General features: G+C 59.1%; 1 long non-coding RNA gene across 1 annotated transcript; it reads left to right on the top strand.

Annotated features, from left to right (window-relative positions):
- Positions 1–148: 148 nt before the first annotated feature.
- Positions 149–10,716, top strand: LOC122494593. Its single transcript, XR_006300213.1, has 2 exons — positions 149–366; positions 10,332–10,716. It is a non-coding gene; the product is annotated as an uncharacterized LOC122494593 (long non-coding RNA).
- The last annotated feature ends 8,370 nt before the right edge of the window (positions 10,717–19,086 follow it).

Raw genomic sequence — 19,086 nt, 5'->3', positions numbered from 1 at the left:
CACCCCCGCGGCGCGCGCCTGCCTGAGCCTGCCACGGCGCAGGCGCCGCCCAAGCCCCCGCCCTGGGGCGTGTCTCCGAGTCCACGCGCGGCCGGCCGCCGGACCACGCCTGCGAGGGGCGGGGCGAGCTGGCCGCGCCGCGCGGTCACGTGACGCCCCGCGCCGCTGGTTCCCGCCCGGCGGCCTCGCCCTCTTCCCGCGGACCCGTGAGCTCCCGCCACGCGGGTGTGCGCGCCCAGCGCAAAGTTACTCGCGTTTCCCGCACTGAGCTGAAACGGCAGAGCCCCGACAGTTGTCGCGGCTTCCGTCGGACTGCATCGCTTATGTTCATTGAGTGTAAGCGACTCAACACAGAATTGATCCTTTGTGAGTATTGAGTTTAAAAGTCAAAGCTTAAAAATTGTAACCGTTTCCGGTTTCGTAAAAATAATCAGCTCAACGCAGAGGTTAATCATTTCTCAGCTACTGAGATTAAGTATCAGAGCTTAACAACTTCATTTCCGTGGGAATAAACAGCTCTCCCTATTACTAGAATGATCAGTGTTTCAGAAGGACGTCACGTGGCCCCGGGAGCGTTTTGGCAGCTCACCAGCTGTGGGCACAGCCCCTCGGGGTGGGGCCACCCTGCAGAGGGCCAAACACAGCACTTTAAAAAAAAATTTTTTATTAATTTTTTTTGAAAGGGTGTGAACGGTGAAGGGGCAGAGGGAGAGGGAGACACAATCCAAAGCAGGATCCAGACCTTGAGCTGTGTCAGCACAGAGCCTGAGGAAGGGCTAGAACCCACGAACCACAAGATCGTGACCTGAGCTGAAGTTGGAAGCACAACTGACTGAACCTCCCAGGCGCCCCTAAGATTTTATTTTTAAGTGATCGCTACCCCCAAGGTGAGGTTCAAACTCAGGACCTCCAGAGCAAGAGTCCCATGCTCCCCCCTCTGAAGGCACTTTCCATTTTGGAGAGGAAGGTCCTGGGCTTGGTTGAATGCCCGGCTGTCTTGGCCTTAGAAGTTTTCATCGTTTGCCCACAAGGGAAGCAATTTTCCTTTTGCGCTGGGTCCTGCAGATTATGTAGTGGGTTCTGGGTGTAATTAAGGGTTTGGGGATGTGCTAAGCAGAGCAGGCCTTCATTCAGCCATCTTCCTCCTCCAGGAAATTTGCAACAAATACTAGGAGCTCCTCCTTGGTGCAGTCTGCCACTGTTCAGCCGCAAATAAGCCTGGCACGCCGTGAAGTTGCGTGAACTCATAGATGTTTGCCCCATGTCATCTGAACAAATGAGCCAGGGAAGAAACGAGTTACCATATCACCCAGCAATGCCACTCCCGGGTTGCTGAGCCAAGAGAAATGAAACCTGTGCACACAGACATCTGTACACGAATGGATGTTGGTAACAGCTTTATTCACAGCAGCCACGAGGGGAAACTACCTGCGTGTTCATCAAGTGATGATAGGTAGATATGGTCCATCCGTCCAGTAGAATATTACTGAGCCACATAAAGGAATGTAGCCTTTTTAAGAAGAGAGAGTAGGGGCGCCTGGGTGGCGCAGTCGGTTAAGCGTCCGACTTCAGCCAGGTCACGATCTCGCGGTCCGTGAGTTCGAGCCCCGCGTCAGGCTCTGGGCTGACGGCTCAGAGCCTGGAGCCTGTTTCCGATTCTGTGTCTCCCTCTCTCTCTGCCCCTCCCCCGTTCATGCTCTGTCTCTCTCTGTCCCAAAAATAAATAAACGTTGAAAAAAAAAAAAAACTTAAAGAAGAGAGAGCAAAGAGTTCTCTGTCTCCTCCTCCAGCCGCCACGGGAGGGCACAAGAAGGTGGCATCTGCAACCCTGGAAGAGGGCTTTCACTAGAACCTGACCACACCAGCTCCCTGTTCTTGGGCTGCCAGCCTCCAGAACCGTGGACTCTGTCCACGATTCTACCTCCTCAATGAATCTCCAACCACCGTCACCACCTGCCAGGATTAATGCTGCAGCTCCAGACCTGGTTCCCTGGTTGTCACTGTGCCCTGCCCCCATCCTCTCCTGGACACCAAGAGTCACCTGCCTGTAATCTCACTGCTCCAGCCTGAGGCCCCTCCGGCGGCTCCCCCTGTCCCCAGATCAGACCTGAACCCTTGGGCGTGCTGTCCCCACTCCGTGACCTGCCCAGCCTGTCCCACCAGCACGTGTGTTCCTTCTTTGCCCTCAATTTGCGGCACGCTTCCTGTGCCACCAGGTGTTTACACGTGTCATTCTTGCTGCCTGGGACGCTGCTCCTACGTCTCCCCACCTAGCGTTGATCGTTATTCAGGCCTCGTTGATGATGGACCTTCTCCCAGAACCTTGACTGTCTACGCAGCACAGCTATGAGCTCCTGGTCAGGCACCAGTCGCTAATCACAGCGTTTGCAGCATCTGGGGTGGGGGTGTGTGTTGGGGGAGCAGCATCTAGAAAGACAGAAAAAGGGGGCGCCTGGGTGGCGCAGTCGGTTTGAGCGTCCGACTTAAGCTCAGGTCACGATCTCGCGGTCCGCCAGTTCGAGCCCCGCGTCGGGCTCTGGGCTGACGACTCAGAGCCTGGAGCCTGCTTCGGATTCTGTGTCTCCCTCTCTCTCTGCCCCTCCCCCGTTCATGCTGTGTCTCTCTCTGTCCCAAAAATAAATAAACGTTGAAAAAAAAATTTTTTTTTTAAATTTTAAAAATTAAAAAAAAGAAAGAAAATGGCTGAGGTGGGATCAGAACCCGGGCGTCTCTGAATGTAAACACCACGGCGCACCTCTGTGCTTTGAGCCCGAGGCCCTGGGTGTCAGCATATGAACGGTGTCCCTGTGAGCCTCAGTTTCCCTGCTCTATAAAGTGGGGCTGTTCACACCAGCCGCCTCCTCCCGAGAGAAGGAAGAGGGAGTGCGGTGACGGGCACACACGGTTGTCGGTTCGCAGAGCTCTTCTCTCACGGCAGGCCTTGTGCTGGGCATTGTCGTGAGATCCTGGGGAGGCACCCCCCCCCGCCGCCCCCGTGATCTGTTTTTTATAGTTGAGGAGGTAGGAGGGGTAGGGCCGCACAGCTGGGGTTTCACCCCGGCAGGTGGACCGCAGATCCCAGGCATTCTGTGACATCACAAAGGAGGTGTCTCCAGGTGAAGTTACTCTGGGTGTGACTGTCCTGCAAGAGAAACACAAACATCTGTCTTATCCACCCGGGTCATTTGGAGTCAGCGTCACTAGCAGCCCCTCTGGCCCTGACTGGCAGGCACTCTCCCGCCACGTTCAGTGCGCCAACACACGTGATCCCATCTGGCCGGGGCCATCGGGTCAGTCAAAGCCAACGGGCTTGCATTAACACTACTTAACCGCATGAGAGCGCTGCCACCACCGAGCTGGGACAGTGCCCTGAGGTCACTGGGTCTGAACCTCTCAAGCGTGGTGGTCTCTATTGGGCTACAACCACTTTGGAGAACCGCAGGCATATTGGGAGCAGTGCTCTGTGGCCAAAAACACGACCCTAGGCGGGCGGCCCAAAGCGGAGTCACTGGGCGGCAGCAACACGGGACCTGTTAGGAACGCACGGTCTCGGCCAAAATCAACCACTCGGGAAACAACAGACGATGACGAGGATGTGGAGAAAGGGGAACCCTCTTGCACCGTTGGTGGGAATGCACACTGGTGCAGCCGCTCTGGGAAACAGCGTGGACGTTCCTCAAAACGTTAAAACTAGAACTACCCTCCGACCCAGCAATTGCACGACTAGGCATTTATCCAAGGGATACAGGTGTGCTGTTTCGAAGGGGCACACGCACCCCAGTGTTTATGGCAGCACTGTCGACAGCAAAGTATGGGAAGAGCCCAAGTGTCCACTGACTGATGAATAAAGATGTGGTATATATAGAATGGAAAACTACTCAGTGATCAAAAGGAATGAAATCTTGCCATTTGCAACAACGTGGATGGAACTAGAGTATATGATGCTAAAATAGAGAAAGGTAAATATGATTTCACACAGGTGGAATTTAAGAAACAGGAACACAAGGGAAGGGAAGCAAAAATAAGATAAAAAGAGAAGGAGGCAAACCACAGAAAACTCTTAAATACAGAGAACAAACAGGGTTGATGGGGGGGTGGGGGATGGGCTAGATGGGGGATGGGCATTAAGGAGGGCACTTGTTGGGATGAGCACTGGGTGTTACATGTAAGCGTTGAATCACTAAATTCTACTCCTGAAATTATTACGTTATATGTTAACTTACTTGGATTTAAATTTAAAAATGTTTTAAATGAGAAGCACTTGGGGCACCTGGGTGGCTCAGTCGGTTAAGCGTCCGACTTCGGCTCAGGTCATGATCTCACAGTCTGTGGGTTCGAGCCCCGCATCGGGCTCTGTGCTGACCGCTCAGAGCCCGGAGCCTGCTTTGGATTCTGTGTCTCCCTCTCTCTGCCGCTCCCCTGCTCATGCTCTGTCTCTCTCTGTCTCAAAAACATTTTTAAAAAAAATGAGAAGCACTCAAGACTAAGTGAGATGTGGGGCGCCGGTTGAGCATCTGACTTGGGCTCAGGTCACGATCTCACAGCTCGTGAGTTTGAGCCTCGCGTCGGGCTCTGTGCTGTCAGCTCGGAGCCTGGGTCCTGCTTCAGATTCTGTGTCTCCCTCTCTCTCTCTGCCCCTCCCCTGCTCTGTCGGGCTCTGTCTCTCTCCCCAAAATAAATAAACATTAAAAAAAGTCAGAGAAAGATGAATACCGTATTATTTCACTTACATGTGGAATTTAAGAAAGAAAGCAAAGGAAGAAAGGGGGGAAAAAGGGACAAACCAAGGAACAGACTCAACCATAGAGAACAAACTGATAGTTACCAGATGGTGGGGGGTGGGGGGGGGGGGGGGCGGGAGGGGGGGATGGGTGAAACAGGTGACGGGAATTAAAGAGTTCACTTATCATGATGCACTTATCATGAGCACTGTGTAATGTATGGGATTGTTGAATCAGTGTATTGTGCACCTGCAACTAATATGATGCTGTGTGTTAACTGTACTGGAATTAAAATTAAAAAGCTTGGAAAAAAAGCCTTCCCTGCTCCAAGGCTAATATTCTGCATCGTTATATTTTCATCATCGTTATCATCATGTTTTCTCTTTAAAAGAGAAATGCACGTTCTCAGGCCCTGCCCCGAGCTGCTGCATCAGGAACTCTGGCAGTGGGGCTGGCAGGCTGCCCTTCCACAGGCCTGGGGATCCGATGCCCCTGGAGGCCAAGAACCACGGGACTGTGGCGCTCTTGCCCGTGGCCTCTGGGGGACGCGAACAAGGATACAGAAGATTTCTCAGTAATCACCAAAAAAAAAAACAAAAAAAAAAAAACAAGGGAAAAAAACAGAAACAGAAAAAACAGTTTACAGCTGTTTGCAATAGTGTACAATATATATAATATCGTAATTGTTAAACATTGCAGTATGTGAACGTCAAGTGTATGCCTCTAATATCTGTGCAGGTGAAGCTGCTTCCACGAAGGGCATTGACTGCCCCTTTGAAGAGGGAGGAGGAAGCCACGTGCCCTCGTGAGCAGGGGGGCGACATGAAGAGAGCTTCACGTTGGTGATTTTAAATATTTATTTTTGAGAGAGAGAGAGAGAGCGCCAGGGAGCACAAGCAGGGGAAGGGTACAGAGGGAGAGGGGGACACAGACTCCGAAGCAGGCTCCAGGCTCTAAGCTGTCCGCACAGAACCTGACGCAGGGCTCGAACCCATGAACCATGAGATCATGACCCGAGGTGAAGTCGGACGCTTAACTGACTGAGCCACGCAGGTGCCGCATGTCAGTGATTTTAAAACCTCATCTGACGGCTCCTACACCTAGTCACCTGTGGGTGGCTCTGTTGCTTTTCCTCTTGATTTTCGGTGATCTGGTCCCCTTTTATAGCATGCCTTGTACTTTTTATTTGATGTTGGACACGGTGGATAAATTTTTGTGTGGTGCTGGGGCGGCCTTACGCGCTCCCAGGGAGGGTGAGGCCTCCCAGGGAGGGTGTGGGCGAGCGGGCTCAGCGGATCCCCGGGCCCTGTTAATTAAGCGTTGCTGCTGGGTTTCGCAAGGGCTGGTTTGTTTCCGGGAGTGTGGCTCGTACTCCTGAGTGGAGACCCTGCCCGCTCAGAGGACCGTCTGCTCCGTCTGCCCGACTCAGTGTCCATGGGCTTGATCTACAACCTGTCGCTCCCACTGCCACGCTGCTGCTGAACGCCCGCTCACTGCCCTTCTCTGCCGGTTGTCACACTCTCCCCCAGTCCAGACAGCCCAGGGGGCAGCCGTGGCCTGAGGGGGTTTGTGCTCAGAATTCTGGGCTCCTTCTCCAGGCTTTCCCCTCAAGCTCCAGATGGTTTAGACCCTGTCTCCTCAGCTCAGTAAGGCCGCGCTTGCTGCTGTCTGTCCCCCCCCCCACCCCGCCTCAGGGTGCACGCAGGGTTCACTTTGTTGTTTCTCTTTGCTCAAGGTCATAGCCCCATGGCTGCCAGCGTCGGCTGCCCTCCAAACGTATATATGCGCGCATATCAGTACGTGCATATGTACGTCCGGCTTTGACCGTTGTTGGCGGGCGGCGGGGGCGGGGAGCTGCAACACTGGACTTTCACACTTCAAGGTGGCAATGCCCGCATGAGCCTCTGCTGTTTTCTCAAGCTGCCACCAGAGGGCATGCCAACCCAGGTGTTCTGCACGCCTGGGGACGGGATGTGGGAAGGGAGGTGGGGGGGGGGTGCAGCTCCCCCTGCCAGAGCCCCTCAGCCCTTCTCATTCTTGGGCTGCCATGTGGATGATGCCGGAAGGCAGGACGGGCCTCAGGCTCCTGGATGTTCAAACGCTGTCTATTCCCACATGGGGAGGGGCGCTTGCACACTTGCACCCCCACACACATTCCCTTTCATCTTCGTTTAGAAGCTCTTCCTCTGGCTTCACTGGAACAATAATGGAGCACACAAATTTTGGGGGGCTTTTTTCTGTATTTGGAATTCACTTCTGCGAGACAACTGTGGACGCAGCTTGCAGGAAGGGCCGCTGGTTCTGGGTGGGGACCCCACCCTCCTGTCACAGCCCCTACACAGACCCAGTGTGGGAGTGAGAGAGATCAAGTCTCCGCTGCCGGGGGGCCTGACTCCTGGGGGACCCCTGTCCTCTCCAGGCTTTGTCCCAGACTCCCGAGGGGTGCCCGGCACTGACCCCACCCAGCTGTTTCCCTTTCCTCCCTTGAGACATCCTGGGACAACCTCAGACCCAGCTGAGCCTTGGCTGCAGCCCGCTCCTCCCTGGTGTGGCTGAACGAGTGAAGAAATGAACGAACGATTGCATGAACGGATGTCAGTTTGGTTCCCAACTCGAAGCCTTTACCAAGGGCCAGGACTTCTTCCCACAGTGGCGGTGTGGGCACGGCACCCTGGTTCCATGCCGGAAGCCAGCCAGTGGCTTTCCCCACCCCAGTTGTCAGTGAAACCCTTTCTGGAAAACAAGGGGGCTATGGTCGCCGGTCTCCAAGATGGCCCCAAGGAGCCCTGCCCGCTGGGACTCGCGCTCTGGAGCAGCCCCACCATCCGGGCTGGCCCACCACGGCTTGGGCTGGCGGGGGAGGGAAAGGCAAGGTGTGCTGGGAAGGCCTGGAGCCCCACGTCTGTGCTCTTGGGGGCCCTGAGCTATTGTAGGACGTCCGGCTTCGCTGCTGGAGTGGCCGCGTGCAGAGGCAGAGGCCTCGAGATGGCACGCAGGGCAGGGCTCTGCTGTCCCAGCCAACCCCGGCCTGCCAGTCCTCCTTGCGGGGCACCAGCCAGGAGACCAGACGACCGCTGTCCCACCGTCATCAGGCACAGAGGAACCACCCGGAGGAGCCCGGCGGGCCCTCAAGGGTGCACGATAATGAAGCGACTGTCTTCGCAGCCCAGTTCCAGAGAGCCAAGGCCACAGATGCTCCCTCGCACCTGGGACCTGGGGTCTGCACCCATGAGGCCCCCAGCCCTTGATGAGTGTACCACCTGAATGGGACTTCTCCTCCTCCTGGCACCAGCCTGCCTACGTCTCTATGCCAGCAGCCTTGTCCCATCTTCCGTTGCACAAACGTCGCCCCAGCTTCTATGAGCACCTCCTACCATCAGCAGAACCCACTGCCAAACACCCAGAATTAGCACCAGACAGCATGGCTTTCCACCGCCAGAAGGGTCACAGCTGTGGTGCCAGACATTAACCCTTTGGTTCCTGGGCCATGGAAGAGGTCCGGAAGTTTCCAAGGAGGGTCCGGTCGGCTGAGGTAGAGGGCCCTTGGTTATTGACATACTGACATTAGTATGGGGGTCACGTGGCAATTTAGTGGCCGAGGTAGCCGCACTGATGCATACCAGCTGAACACCTGTGTGTTTCTTTGGGGGCTCACTCAGACACACCTTCCCTCCTCAGGGCCCATGGGGCGTGCCCTGCGATGTGCCATCTGCAACTCACATTCGGAACCCCTCCTTCCCTGAGTCCCCACCCCCAGCTGGATGTTTTCACTGATTGCCAAGTCCCTAAGTCTGAGGACTTAGAGGTGACATTCTAGAAGTCTCACTGTGGCTCACCTCCAATCCCTGCAAAGTGGCCTTTCCTGCCCGCACCCTGCCCTGCTCCTCGGGACCAAATGTAGGAGGGTTGTCATGAAAAGGGCAAACATTTTTTTTGTCATTTTTTTTTCTAAATTACAGAACAAACCCACCTTTATAGATACAGACAGATAAATAAGGCGATTTGGGCCCTGGTATGTGACAGGATCGTGTCCAGAGCCTCGGGGATGGGAGTGGCCGCCCAGCGCTGTGGCTGAGGACACCTACTTTGTAGAGGGATGGGTTTGGGTTCATATGTCCACTCTGCCCTCCACTAGCTCGCCTTCTGACGCTCTGCTCTCTCTTCTGAAAAACGGTGACAATAACAGTTGTCACCATAGGGGGGTGCTTGTGACAGCTACAATGTGCCATGGGCTGTGCCCAGTGCCTGGCCCCTGGTATGCCCCCGGCAGATGGCTGCTGTTAGGTATGAACACATTTGAGAATAGGAGACGATGCTCGCTTGTTATTTACAGATGCTCTTCCGCTCACTCTGTTGTGAGCGCCTTTCCGTGCCAACTGGTACTTCCTACGACATCGGTCTTGACAGCCCGTTAGTCTGATGTGGGCACACAGCATCAAGTTCTTTCCAGTCTGAATGGATATTTAAGTTGTCAGCGAGTTGTCTTATTACAAACAAAAGCTATGTAACTGCTATGTGACCCCAGGAGATGCCCCTGGAGGCTTCTTTGCTGTGGGTGGTGGGAGGCTGCTGGCTGCCGACTTCCTGGGGCACACAGAGGGCGGAGATGCAAACGTCTGCAAATGTGGTCTGTCTACAGTGCGGGCGAGCTAGTGGTGGGAGAATTCAAGTCAGAGTGAAAGCACTCTCTGCACACGTTCTGGGTGTTGGAGCTGTTGCTGCTCTGGTGGTGTCTTTCCTATCCTAGACAGAGGGAGGACTCCCCGGGATCAGGGGCAAGGGGAGTGGAGTAGAGGAAAGGACCTGCGTGAGGCTGAAGATGTAGGTTCTTGTCCCAGTCTGCTGCTTCTCCGCTGTGAAGGGTGTCCTGCCCCATAGGGCCGACCGAGACACTCTGCACACAAACACTTAGCACAGCTCGTGGGGTGTGGTGAGTGGTCACGAGTCTTAGCTGTTTGCGCCGATTTCATTTACTAGTGTTAACTGCGTGATTTGGGCGAGCCGCTCTCCCTGTCTGGATGTCCGATTTCACTTCCACGGGCCTTGGTGTAGATGGGTGTGTTGCCGCCTTCCACGCCATTTGATTCCCTTCTCTCCTGAGGTCACCGTGCCTCTGGTTCCGTCTGGAAGGACGCAGGATAAGGCTGCAGGTGGTTTCAGCACCAGCAATGGAGGACAGCGCCTGGAGCTGTCCATGGGCTGAAATCTCGGGTGGGTCTCCCTGGAGGAGGGCAGGAGAGGTGTGGCCCGCCGCTGGAGGAGGCAGCAGCAGGGATGGCGGGAGACAGGGTCTGCGTCTGGGAACAATGAGCCTGCCATGCGACCGGGGCTCACGGGGTCAGAGCCTTCCCAGACGTTCCCGGCAGCCCCAGTGGGGAGCTGGGGTGCCATGCTTAGAAGCAGGAGGGACCAGGCCTGCCACGTATGGGTGTCTCCTGCCACCCTTTCCCCTCCCCGTCAGCCCTCTCCCCTCTCCACTCATCTCTGTGGTCCCGAGTTCAGCCAGGTCCTGGAAATCACAGTTTTGGAGCCATGTTGATGAAAATGCCACTCAGCCTGAGCTTGTGGGCAGAAGCGTCTAGCTGTGTCGTCTGTGATTCCCCCAAACAGGAAACCACCCAGAAGTCCATCGACAGCCTGTCACGCATGGACATATTGCAGAGAATCCTAGGGCAGAACATTACACAGCAGTGGAAATGGACGAGCCACAGTCACACTCGGCAGGGATGGATCTCTGAGCGTGATGCTGGGAAGAGGCAGCACACAAATAATTATGCGTGGTTTACTTCTGGTTATAGAAAGGTCCCAGGCAGGCAAGATGAAGGATGGCATTTGGGGCTGTAAGCCAGAGAAGTGGTGGCGATCTGCATGGGGAGGGCAGGGGTAGTGGTTACCTACACGATCATTTTATTGATCCAACCGGTAATTTATGTTTGGTGCACCTTTTCATGTGTATGTTATGTTTCAAAATGAAAAAATAAAAAAGAGAAAGTCACTAGGGGTCATCGGACTTTCTGGAGGAGTGGACTATTAAAACACACATTCAAGGGCACTGCTGCTGGTCATTCAATTCGGTGGCCAGGAATACACACACTAACAGGGTCCCTCCTTGGTTCTGGGGTGTGTGCCTGTGACCCCTACAACCCACGACCCCGAGATCAAGAGTCGCATGCTGTACCGACTAAGCCAGCCAGGTGTCCCCGGAAATCTGCATTTAAAATTAAAAAAAATTTTTAACATTTATTTTTGAGAGACAGAGTGAGAGCAGAGGAGGGACAGAGAGAGAGAGATACAGAATCTGAAGCAGGCTCCAGGCTCTGAGCTGTCGTCACAGAGCCTGATGCGGGGCCCAAACCCGTGAGATCGTGACCTGAACTGAAGTTGGTGCTAAACCGACTGAGCCACCCAGGTGCCTTTAAAATGTTTTTTAAATGTTTATTTAATTTTGAGAGAGAGAGACAGAGCATGAGCAGGGGAGGGGCAGAGAGAGAAGGAGACACAGAATCCGAAACAGGCTCCAGGCTCTGAGCTGTCAGCACGGAGCCCGACGTGGGGCTCGAACTCACGACCTGTGAGATTATGACCTGAGCTGGAGTCGGACAATCAACCAGCTGAGCCACCCAGGCGCCTCCGAAATCTGTATTTTAAATGTCTCAGAAAAGCCAGGCCCCTGGCCATGTGGGGGAAACAGTCTGGGAGCCCTGCTTCCTGGGCCAGCTGAGGGGTCCCTTTGGGCTCTCCTCCCGAGGGCTAGCCAAGAGGTGTGGCAGCCATGCCCCCCATGGGGCACACGGCAGCACCCCTGCCTCCCAGAGTCCCCAGACTTGGGCTCTAGTCCTGCCCCTGACCCGGCCATTCCCCCTCCCAAGCCACAGTCCCCGTTCTGAAATGAGCTGCAGGCGGCTCTCGCTGAGCACGTTGTTCCTTCCTCTCCACAGCCCTGTGAAGGGCCCCCGAGGGCTGGGGCGGGGGTGGACCCCACACCAGAGTCACCTGCACATTGTAGACACCTGAGGGTCCCCCAGTTACTCCCAGCCTGGCCGCGCAGGAAAAGGGGGCCCGTCCATGCCCTCCCCACCTCCTCCCTGGATTGGTACCTCCTCCTGTTAGGCCGCCAGTGGCTCAGCTGGCTAAGCAGGGTCCCTCTCGGCCTGATGAATTTGGGAGGGGAAGCGGGGGCTGTGCCTCGGGTCTCCTGCTGGGGAAGCTGCTGCGGGTTGGCAGTCAGCCCTGCAGGGGGAGGGCGGGGGGTGGGGGGGGGAGCGGGGAGAAGTTGGCAGGGCCGCGTGTGTCTGTGTGTGAGCACACACCAGAGGCTCGCCCGCGCACAGCTCTGCAGCCGCGGGATGAGACGCCTCCGTGCGCGGAATGGCTGGGGCACCGGGACTGTCTCTCCCTCCCTGTCCCTGGAAGGAGGAGGAAGGCTCCTCCTGGGGGGAGTTGCCTGAGCTTTCAAGTTTCTCCCGGGCTGGGCTGGGAGATGGCTGTCGCCCATCTGGTGGAACGTTTGGTGCAGAAAGGCTGGCGTGCAGGTGGGGTGGGACCTGGGGAGGTCCTCTGAGACCTGAGGAGGCAGGGACCGGGCCAGCTCACACTGCGGGGGGCCGCACACTGGAGGGGCAGCTGTGAGGACTGTGGGTGCAGTCCCGGGGCGGCCAGCCTCCACGGTAGAAGGCAGCTGAGGCCCTGGGGGTGGCAGCAGCTGTGCTGGGGTCCGGGCCTGACTATCTCTTCAGCCAAACAGAATGGGGGCTCATTTTCAGGAGAGCGATGGGCCTGGGGGCCCCTGTGGATCCAAGTGTGCAGGCGTCTATGAGTACAGGCGTGGGTGTGTGTTCCACGCACGTGTGCACCTGCCACGTGAGTGTGGGCAGTGTGTGTGTATTTACGGTGGCGGAGGGGTGAGTGAGCTTATGCTGTGATTCACCTACGTGCGTGTGCGTTTGGGTCTGTGTGTTTTGGGTGTTAGGGTGTGTGTGGGGGTCATTCACATGTGTGTGCAGGAAGATGTGTGTGCTGCATGTGGGTGTGTCAGGGTGTGTCGTGTCTGTGTGTGTGGCCGTGTGTGCCGGATCTGCTGAGGAGGGTCCGTGAGAGCTCGTGTGTGTGTGTGTGTGTGTGCATGTCTGCGTGTTTTGTGCGTGTGCAGGTGTGTGGGCAGCGTCCTAGGGCACACCCGGCCCTGCCCCAATTCTGTGCCTTGGTCCCTGCCCCGTGGGGGCTGCGGCGGGGGCTCTTGGCCACTTAGAGCCGGCAGAACTGGGCCAAGCCCCGGCCTGCTGGGTGTCTCAGCGCGTGGTCTGCCTCAGCTTCCCCTGCTGCTCACCTGTCCCCACTCCGGGCCCTAGAGGGGGCCGGCCTGGCTGACGGGGGAGCAGGGCGGGGCCGCCCGCGGAGGGGAGGAGTGACTCTGGGCCGTTTCCGGTGCAAGAGTGTGCCACAGCCCCGGCCCGGGGCTTGCTGGCAAGAGCCAGTCATTGGCTTCTGGCTCGGCTCCTGGGCGACCCAGGGTGGGCGTCACACGACCCCGGTGTGCTGATCAAGCTTGCTCCCTGCGTCACGAGAGGAGGGAGCTGCCGTCAGCCCCACTGACAGACGGGGCTGCCGAGGCTCAGGGAGATTGGAACCTTGATGCTAACGCTAAGCAGCAGACATCAAACCAGACTCTAGGTCCAGAAGTTTCCGTGCCCTGCTGTTTCTCCAGAATCTCACCGTGTCCCTGAGTCTCCCCACTTCACAGATGAGCTCACTGAGGCTGAGGTGCCGTGTGGCTTCCTTGCGACACAGGCCAGCTGACCTCTGAGCACTCAGGATGTGCTAGGCCCAGGGAGTGATTACCCAGACCGATCCCGCCCACGGTCCTGCGCGTGAGGCATGATTGTCAGCTGTCTACGTGCACCAGGAAACAGGCTTGCGGGTGGCTCAGACTGGCCGCGGAGACTCGGATGTGTATTCCCCGTTCTGTCCCCTCGTCTGGCCAGACAGCAGCCTCACAAGCACAGGGTCCCTGGTGTCCCTCGGGGCCTGGCTTATAGGACTGCAGGTGTCGGCTGGGCCTTGCGCGTGCACGGGCCCGGCCCCGCTGACCGGGGATGCCTCCTGGAGCTCCCCCTTCTCGCCCGCTCCGGCACCCGGTCGGCCACCACGACAATCCCTGCAACGCGTCCCCGGCCCTTGGAGAGGCTGACCCGGGCCCGACTGAGTACAGGTTGGTCCTCGTGTACGTGACTGGCATGTTGGGCAACGCTGTGGTGGTCCTGGTGACCGTCCGGGGCGTGCACGTCCCCAGCGGCTGCTACCTGGTCAGCCCGGTCCTGGCGGACCTCACCGTGCTGGCGGCCGGGGGGCTGCCCAATGTCACTGGCGGCCTGGCTGGGCAGTGGGTCTTCTGGGCTGCCCGGGCACCACCTACTTGCAGCTCCTGGGCATCGGCGTCTCCTCCCGCTCCGTCCTGGCATCTGCGGGGGAGAGAAGGCGCTCCCTGGCCCTCAGGCCTCTGCCTCCCACACAGCACTTCCCGCCCGGGATCCTTGGATGCTGAGCCTCGGCTGAGCGGGAAGGCCTGTTCCCCGTGTCCAGAGAGGGGGACAGGGGTGAGGCCCCGGGAGGCCCGGAGTCAGAGGGGCTCTTCCCTCAACTCCGCTGCTAACTTGCCACGAGACGCCAAGTGATCCTACATTCCTCTGGGCCTCGGTTTCCCCATCTGGGAAGTGGGCATTTGCACTGGACGTTCTCATGGGCTCCTTCCAGCTTTGATGTTAGCCCCGAGGGGCAAAGTAGCCCAGAGTTGAGCGTGTGGGCTCTGAAGCCTGCTGACTGGGTTCAAACCCGGCTCCGCCCCTTCCTAGCTGCGTGGTCTTGGGCAGGCTGGCTCAGAGGCTAGGTGGCTCGTCCAGGGCCACACAGAATGGGGGCACGATTGAGGCCTCCGACATCCAAATTCTGGCCCGGTCCTGACTTTCCTGGGCTGTCGCTGCCTGGAGTCCAGGGGCCTCCGCCACCGGCCCACGCTGGTTGATCCCGTAGCCTAGGCATGGCAGGCTGGGGACCCCGGTCTAGGCTCTGAGCCGGTGGACGAGGGGTGTGTGATGTCTTTGGCTGCCTCAGTTGGAGACCTTTGGGGGCTGGCAACTAAAAACTCACTGGAGCTCTTGCAGAGGTCGGAGGTCTGTGAAAGGACACTGGGGTCCCTGGGCCTGCGGCAGACGTGGCTGAGCCCGGTGGGCCTCAGGGGACACGGCCCTCGGGGCAGCCCCTCCCACACGTCCTCCCACCCTCCCCTCAGGACCGGCACCCTGCTCCTCCAGCCCTCGAGGTTGCCACCTAGCGCCCTACATCCCCGTGGCCCTCGACTTCTTCTGTGACAGGACCAGATGGGGAACCTGACGGGCCAAGCTGGTCATGCACACACACGTGCACGCACAGGGCTCACCTGATCCCGCGGCCCCAGGGCCCAACACGGCCGCCTTGTGGCTGCAGGCACGTCGCCATCTGCCACCCAACACGGGCGCAGACTGCGTGCACCGTGGCCCCGGGCCAAGTGGCTCATTGTGGGCATCTGGGGGGGCACGTGTGACCACTGCCTCTCTGGTTCTTCCTGGGGAACCCCAGCGTCCGTGAGAGGCGGGGCCTTCAGTACGTCTACAAGGAGTCCGGCAGCCTCTCCCTGCCCATCTGCCTGCTGGACTCCCCGTCTTCGCCCTCACTCCCCTGCTGGCGGCCATGGTCCTGTACGGGCTCATCGGGAGGACCTTGTTCCGGAGCGCACGGTCCCACCTGCCCCACCACAGGGGACGGTGAGGCCTGGCAGGAGGTGGGGACCCAGGAGAGGCGGCCCCAGGGGCCGGGTCTAAAGACTTCTGGTCTTCCAGGAAGCAGGTACATGAGGTCTCCAGTGGACCTGGCAGAGGGGGCCAGTGTGAAAGGAGGGGTTGGTAGGCAGAGGGGCGGGGAGATGGGGCAGAGGCAGAACTGGGCAGAGAGAGGATGCAGCCAGGCATGCGTCTGATCACTCACCAGGTGACTGCTCAGCCCGCACTCAGTTCTGGGCCCTGGCACTGGAGAGCACGGGGCACAGGGCACAGAGCTAGGGGCACAGGGCACGGGGCATGGGGCATGGAACACGGGGGCACAGGGCACAGGGCACGGGGCATAGAGCACGGGGCACGGGGGCACAGGGCACAGGGCACGGGGCACGGAGCATGGGGCACAGAGCACGAGAGCATGGGGCACGGGACATGAGGTATGGGGGCATGGGGCACAGGGCACAGGGCATGGGGCACAAAGCATGGTGCACAGAGCATGGGGCACAAGAGCACGGGGCACGGGGCACAGAGCTAGGGGGACAGGGCACGGGGCATGGAACACGGGGGCACAGGGCACAGGGCACGGGGCATAGAGCACGGGGCACGGGGGCACAGGGCACAGGGCACGGGGCACGGAGCACGGGGCACAGAGCATGAGAGCATGGGGCACGGGACATGGGGTATGGGGGCATGGGGCACAGGGCACAGGGCATGGGGCACAAAGCATGGTGCACAGAGCATGGGGCACAAGAGCACGGGCATGGGGCACAAGGCACGGAACACAGGAGCACAGGGCATAGAACACGGAGCATGGGGCATGGTGCACAGGGCACAGGAGCACAGGGCACGGGGCACAGGGCATGGGGCATGGGGCACGGAGCACAGGGCACAGGAGCATGGGGCACAGGGCACAGAGCATGAGGGCACGGGGCACGGAGCATGGGTCACAGAGCATGGGGCATGGGAGCACGGGACACAGGGCATAGGGCACGGAGCATGGGGCATGGAGCATGGGGTCACGGGGCACGGAGCACAGGAGCACGGGGCACAGGGCATGGAGCATGGGGCACAGAGCACGGGGCATAGGGCATGGAGCACGGGGCACGGGAGCACGGAGCATGGGGCACAGGCCACGGGGCACACAGCACGGGGCATGGAGCACAGGGCACAGGAGCACGGGGCACAGAAGCACGGGGCACGGGAGCACAGGCCACGGGGCACGGGAGCACAGGCCACGGGCATGGAGCACGGGGCATGGGGCACGGGGCACAAGAGCACGGGGCACAGAACACGGGGCATAGGGCATGGAGCACGGGGCACGGGAGCACGGAGCATGGGGCACAGGCCACGGGGCACACAGCACGGGGCATGGAGCACAGGGCACAGGAGCACGGGGCACAGAAGCACGGGGCACGGGAGCACAGGCCACGGGGCACGGGAGCACAGGCCACGGGCATGGAGCACGGGGCATGGGGCACGGGGCACAAGAGCACGGGGCACAGATCACAGGGCATGGAGCATGGGGCACAGAGCACAGGGCACGGGGCAGGCGCACACACACAGCCTGTGGGGGGCGGGGGGGAGGTGAGGCAGGACAGGGCTTAGGGGAGAGGCATGTACCAGAAAGCACTGGGGGGGTGGGGGGGCCCCTGAGCGGAAGCGGCCGGACGCACTGGCCTGGCGTGAATGGCGGGGTCGGGGGTGCTTGTGACTTCGACTGTAGGGAGCGAGGAAGCCATGGGGGTCTCTGAGACAGGCCGTGGGAGACAGCCCGAGACAGGTGTGCTCAGAAAGACGGAGGCAGGGGGAGGACTGAGCAGAGGGGACACCTGTGACCCAGCAAGAGAGATGTGAGAGGAAAGAGAGACAGAGGGAGATAGAGAGACGGAGACAGAGAGTAAGAGATCGAGAGATAGAGAGAGATAGGGAGGGACAGAGATAACAAGAGATATAGAAATAGAGACAAAGAGAGAGAGACAGAGAGAAAATAGATACAGAGAGACACACAGAGACAGAAAGAGATAGAGAGACAGAGAGATACAGAGAGACACAGAGACAGGGAGAGACAGAGCCAGGTGCACAGAGTGGCAAAGACGCGTGTCCACACTCAGGGCGCAGTGTGGCCCCGGACTCAGAGCTCTGGTCACACAGGTGGTCACACTTTCGGGGGCAAAAGACAGTGCCGACTGCATGGTCCCCCTTCTCGCCACAGTTCGGGAAGGAGTTTGCTGTCCTGACGCTGTGACTGGAGAGGGAGGCTCAGAGAGGCTCAGCGAGCAGGCGGCCCAGGTCACACAGCAGGAGCCCGGGAGCTGGGATGTCCCTTGGTCCTGCAAACCCAGCACCTACACCCTCACCAGCCGCCGCCTCTGGGCCCTGGAGACCGTGGCAGGGAGAGGCCGGCCCCAGAACGGATGAGGGGCCACCTGGAGACCTCCCCTCAGCCCTGAGCCCCCCCCCCCCGGAGGCTCCTTACCTGGGCCAGGCCAGTGGCTGTCCCCCAGAGGCCTGGACACGTGCCCCTTCCCCTCTCCGGTGACCCCAACTCCCTCAGACGCCGGACTGTCCTGGGCTGCATGGGGGTGGGCTTCGAACCCCCCTAGGTCTCTCTGGGTCTGGTGGCGCACTCCTGAACTGAAGGGGTGGGATGGGGTGTGGGCGGGGGTCCCTCCCAGAGGGGGGCAGCTGCACTGAAAGGGGCCGTCCAGACGGTCACGAGCGCGATGGGCTTTGGGGGAGGCGGGCTCGCGATGCCGTGCCGTGAGTTCTCTCAGCCCTCCAAGCTCTGCTTCCTGGTCCCCAAAGGGGAGACCGGGACGGCACCATCTCGAGGGAACCCGTCCAGTGCTCCTGGCTGCGTGGGGCCCCCAGGCCCCGTCCCAGGCATCAGCCTTTGCCAGCTGGGAATCTAAGCGGTCTGGGGGCAGGGTGCACCTGGGGACACAGGGCAGTGACCGGGTGCCCCCCGAGACGGAACTATTTCGTGATCTTATCCACCAGGCCAGCCGGGGACGTCACATGATGCCCAGCAGATATGCAGTAGGAGTTTAAGTCACTGTTTTCTTTTTTAATGTTTATCTACTTTTGAGAGACAGAGAGAGAGAGAGCACGATCAGGGGAGGGGCAGAGAGAGAGAGGGGGAGACCCAGAATCCGAAGCAGGCTCCAGGCTCTGAGCTGTCAGCACAGAGCCCGATGCGGGGCCCGAACCCACGCACCATGAAATCATGACCTGAGCCGAAGTCAGACACTTAACCGACTGAGCCCCCCAGGCGCCCCTGAGTCACTGTTTTAGGAATATTCTCATCACTACTCCGCAAACAGCTCCGAGGCGGGAGGTGTGGCCGCACCTTCCTGTGGCGTGTGCCCGGCCCCCAGCCTGAGCCCGTCTCCCACAGGTCACCAAGATGCCGCTCTCTGTCGTCCTGTGCGTGACCTACTGCACGCTGCTGCTGCTCAAGCCCCTTGTGGCCCGGCCCTTCCTGGACCCCCGGGTGCTTCCCTTGTGCCGCCCCTGCGTCCACACCAACAGTGCGGTCAGCCCCAGCGCCGACCACCTCA

The sequence above is a fragment of the Prionailurus bengalensis genome, chromosome E2 (assembly GCF_016509475.1).
Source record: "Prionailurus bengalensis isolate Pbe53 chromosome E2, Fcat_Pben_1.1_paternal_pri, whole genome shotgun sequence".
Lineage (NCBI taxonomy): Eukaryota > Metazoa > Chordata > Mammalia > Carnivora > Felidae > Prionailurus > Prionailurus bengalensis.
Note: the sequence above shows the minus strand (reverse complement) of the source record. Positions and strands in the feature narration are given on the sequence as shown.